We start from the raw sequence: 5,430 nt of genomic DNA on the forward strand, positions 1-5,430 counted from the left end.
CTGTTTAAATGTTACAAACTAACTGTAGATAAACTGTAACCTAGTTTTTTGGGTTAGGGCACAGCAAATCTGCTGTCAGGTAGCATGAAAAAAAATGTACTAATTGCATAAAGAAATGGGTTGGGAGGGGTGTATGGCTCAGTAGGACACTTCCTAGCAGGTTAATTTGGCCATGGTGATTACAGAGTGGGATTACAGCAACACTACAAACAAAATGTCCCAATATAATATTCCAATGTGTTATCTAAAATATTATATTTTATTGACATCTCCGAGCTACTTCTTTTGGTCTACCAAGAGTTCAATATATACAGTGGGCTATGTCCGATTTATGGTATACAACAAAGAAATGCCATGGCTGGATTAACCTGCAGGGGGCCTTGGGGGTAAAAATGACCTGCTGGGGCTTTGTTAACACCCCTGTTCCTCCCCCTCCCTGTGCAATGTGTACAGGTTTTCTTGGGACTCTAAGTTTGCCATGTGGTACATTTATTACATATTTATCTCGCACATATCACAACATATTTATTTTGGACTGTGAATGCTATGAGCACAAAACTAAAATAATGAAGGTCTTAAGATCCTGATACAGGGACCCTCTGGAGGACAGGAGCTCCTAAGTGTGTAACATTTAAGGAGATCTATTGTCAGAAATGGCAAATATCAATAATTCATAGGTATGTTCATTTCATTAGATGCTATATAATCACCTGAAAATACAGAAATTGCTGTGTTTTCGTTACGTTAGAATGAGTCGTTTTTATCTACAGAGGGACCCCTTCCATGGAGTCCGCCATGTTGAACCACCATGTTTCTACAGTAGCCCAGAACATGTAACCAAACACTGGCTCTAGATCGGACCGTTCACATTTTTCACAGCCACTGTAGTTTCTCGTAGTTATGTGCTTGGAATGGGAGGGTGAGGCGAGGGTTTTGATATTGTGCTTTCGAGGTACATATTGCCATATACGGTTGCTCAAATCACAAAAAACAATTGTCACACAGTAAACCCACGGTTTTTGGAGGCCCCTGGGGGCCTGGAGCTGGAAAAGACTGTGGGGTGTTTATATTTTTTGTAAAATCTAATGCTTGGCTTTGTGACTTGAATCTAATGGTAACACATGGGAGGCACAAACAATAACAGCCAGTAAACCAGCTGTGAGAACAGCAGAAGATTGTCACAACCGAGGCTGGAAAGTGTAGGGCACTTTGTTTAAAGCTGCAGCAAGTAATTTTTTTTAAATAACTTTTTGTCATATTTGCTGAAACTTTCATTATATCCTGACAGTAGAACATGAGACAGGAGAAAAAATCCGGTTCCTCTGGTTCTTCCTAGTGCTCCTAATGGTATTTACAAGAATCCACTGGGCCTGAACAAAAAACAATCAATCAGAGCTGAGAAATATATAAAGACACTTCCCAAACTTTGTCCTTTGGGGACCCCTTTTCTATCGTTTAGTAAACTGACTAAGTGGCATATTTTATTGATATTTCATATTATATTAAAAACGGTACAATGAACCCAATTAGTGAAGAATTTTGCGCACATTTTTTCCTTTTCAGGGAACTTGTTATATAATTCTCTGTCTGTATTATGTATATTTTATCATTTTAACAATCATTCAGACTTAATAGGCTTCTTTTAATGTTTTTTTCTACAAATTCCGTGTTTTCTTGTCCCTGGCACTTGGCCATTGTTCTATTAGACAGTTTACGTTGCATGTGTTTTTCTTCTTTTTTACAGAAGTGAACCATACTAATATAGGCCTACTGTGTAAGTTTTCTTACACGCCTTAAATCCAAGAAGGCCTTGTGACCCCCACATAGCTTTGGCAACCCCCAGGTTGGGAACCACTTTCCTAAAACATCTGTATTTGATTCCCTGGAAATCAGACTCAATAATCGACTATCTTTCTCAGCTCTGATTGGTTGCTTTCGTTCAGGCCTGGTTGATTCTTGCAAATGCCATTAGGAGTGCTAGAATGAGCCAGAGGAACCTGATTTTTTATTTTTTTTATTTTTTTTTTTTTACAGATTATCTGTCTCATGTTCTACTGTCCAGGATATGTGAAAGTTTCAGCAGATATGACAAAAATATTTTTATTAAAATGACCTACTGCAGCTTAAAAAAAACACAAAATGTGTTGTTTTAAATGATGTTCTTTTGATTGAGTTGAGTATTGCTCAACTGGCTGGGAATAGTGTTGAAAGTCTTTCAGTGTGCTCCTGTTCTCTGTAGCACCGACAGTTAGCAGCTGGTGTAACTCAGCAGCTCTGTGAGGCACCATACGGGTAGGAAACACGGGAAAGTAAGGTGAAGCAGGCACGAAAGAAAAACTGAACTGTGTATTTGTCTGCCTGCCTGTCTATCTCTGCCTGTCTATCTCTGCCTTGTCTGTCTGCCTCCATTGGTTTCTATTGAGGCTATTTTTAGCCCCAGCAGACTGGTCACGTGGCAGGAGGAGGACGTCAATAATGTTGTTGTTGGTGGTGGGTGAGAGAGAGAGAGAGAGGGAGAAAGAGAGAGAGGGAGAAAGAGAGAGAGAGGCAGGGAGAGAGACAGACTGTAAATATGGAGGAGGCGAAACAACAGGAGGCAAGACGCGTCCTGCTTTGTTAAATTACACGTTTCCATGTGAAGTAAAAGCGCAGAGGAGCTCTACGCAGGGGGGGACACACCGAGCCTCGGCGGAAACCGAAGCCGGGAGGAAGCGACCTCTGCGCCCGTACGCGTTCCAGGAGGACCCGCCGACATCCACGGTACCGAGAGAGCGTGTGTGTGCGGGTGTGCGTGCGTGAGTGACTGTACAAGAAGGATACCTACAGGCTGGTAAAGGCTTTTTTGAACAGTGGTTGCAGAATGAGAGGTGGAACTGTGTGCTTGCTAAGCCATTGCCCACACTTGTACTGTACAGTTAACATCGTAGCTAACTTAGAAACTACTACAACAGCTAGCTTAAGGACACAGATACAACCGCTAACTAGCTTCCAAACAGGAAACACTTTCCAGCTATTCTGTGCTTTCACACCACAGCTACCTGCGTGCTTACTGACCAGGACTCACCAAACAGCTAGCAGCTAACTAGGACACAACTAACAGCTGACAACCTAAAGTTCAGCAGCCACCAGCTCCAGCACGAACCTACAGCTAACAGAGGACAGCAGGCAACCCTCTGCTGGTGGTTAGTGGACAACAGTGGCTCTCCACGGCTACCAGTGGAGATCTAACCAAATAAGTGAGTGACACAACAGCAGAAGTCATCCTCTGGAAGCTGGAATGGTGGCAATAAACCACTGTAGTGTTGTCTTATACTACCATGTCCAATGTACACTTTATGAATGAGGTGCCTTATTGGACATATGGGCACACTGCTGGCACACTGCTGTTCCTGAAGGTGTCTGGCGTCTTCCTTCAGTTTAATTGTCAGTGAGGACAGCAGCCCCCTCTCAGTGGTCAAGTTCACCGTACAGTGTGTCATCTTCGTTAACAAAAGACCTAGGTTGATGACGTTGTGTGGTAGGCATTGGGCGATTATCTTGGCCAAAATTATTGCGACGCGCGATATTATGATGATAATAATGGAAATATACTTCATACTGTTAAAATGGCACTAAAGCATACTGGAATCACTTTAACTTACATTTAGTTAGTAGACACACAAAGATGCAGGCTCCCCTTTACCGCCTTGTTCAAAAAATAAATCTATCTGAAAATCTATCTGATGTGATAGAAATTGTCGACCGACGAGGTCAAATGAAAGTTTTATTTGCGTTGCCATTAGTCACCTTCGCTGACTTCCTTTTCACCCTCTGACGTATCAGACGTTTCCCATGTTAGAGGCAGGCAAGAAAACGCACTGTTCCCTGAATAGAATGACAGATTTCTCTGGGTTTGAATGTTGTTAGAAACATTAAATGTAATATAAGTTCACAGTTCAACAAAATGTGTAAAGTAGGTCTAGTGTTTGTAGACATTTTATATCGTTATGCATGAAAAAACCTGTTACCTCCTGACGTTATCCTCCATGTCATCTACCGGTTTGTATATATGTGGCGGTGTTGTACTTTTGCTGTCACTGCATATTGACTGCCATGTTCTGTCTGACACATAACATTTACCTGGGTTGCCAGCTGCCACTGAATAATGTGGCAACATGAAACGCTCAAAATATCAAAATTGACTTTACTGCTGGCTTTGTCGTATTCGTCCCTGGAGTATGACCCTGGAGATTCTGCTTTTGTAGAGTTGATTGGACGGCAACGGGGGAGGGCTGTTAATATTTTGTCTGATGTTTTTGAAGCATTGATTAATCAGCCTGATAAAAATGGGCCCAAAAAAAAAGGAGAAGATGCTAGACTTTGGTACCGTTAGTTACGAGCAGTACTATCTAACTAAGCAAGCCCAAATTCTGTCGCCTTACATTGCAGCTATCACTTCCACTTGAAACAGTCTTTGTGATGGAAATCAATGTGACACTAACCAATGAACCAGAACATAGTTTTCTGAAAGAAATCTAAAAAAAATCAGATTTGTAAGATATTTTTATGTTCACAAAGAAAATCTAATGTTGTAATTTTGTGGTTTGCAGTCTGAAAAGCTCACTGTGGCATTGTCTTCTTTTCCCATTCCTCCCTTGCAATATTTGAAACTTGCCAGCTAAAACGCTAAAACGTGCTAAAACATCAAACAATAGCAGCAAGTGCTAAACGTTTAGGTGCCCAAGGGATCCAAATAATAGGAGTCTTTTGTACTGAAAAAGCTGAGCCTATAGTTGGCATTGATACAGAATGACTGAAGAATGTCATGGATTGGCCCTACTCTGAGGCGGTGACATCCGCGGGTGTAAAAACACCTGCAAGGACGACTCGGCATGCCATGAAGCGGATAAAGTGTGCCTACTACAGGACAGATCTCTGCGCTTAAACCAAAACGTCAACGTCATGTTTGTGTCAGAGAAAAAGGCTATAACCTAATGCAACAGTCTTACTGGGTTTCATTTGTAAGATTCATTCAGTTGTCTGCGCAGGCTGCAACTAACATTGTTTTATTATCTATAAATCTGTTGATTAGTTCCTTGATTTATTGATCGTTTTGGCCTGTTAAAATGCCCATTCCAACTTTCTTAAGCACAGGTTAATGTCTTCAAATGTCTTTTCTTGTCCAACCACCTGTCCAAAACTCAATGTTTAGTCTACCAGTGTTTGGAAAACGTTTCTCACCATGTACTACCTCAGAAAAGATCAGGTTTCATAAGTTACGTCATGAAGATTCTCCATTATAACAATAGTAATGGTTTTAAGAACCGGAGGTAATTTGGTGGACAAGGGGTACTCCTGGTCCACACTTCGCTTCCCTATAGTTTCTATTTGGAGCCACGATTGTTCATGAACTCAGTCTGAATGGATTCAAGCCCCTGGCCAGTGGGGGCG

This window comes from Morone saxatilis, unplaced genomic scaffold (genome assembly GCF_004916995.1).
Source record: "Morone saxatilis isolate NCDOM2014 unplaced genomic scaffold, NCSU_SB_2.0 Contig21, whole genome shotgun sequence".
Classification (NCBI taxonomy): Eukaryota; Metazoa; Chordata; class Actinopteri; family Moronidae; genus Morone; species Morone saxatilis.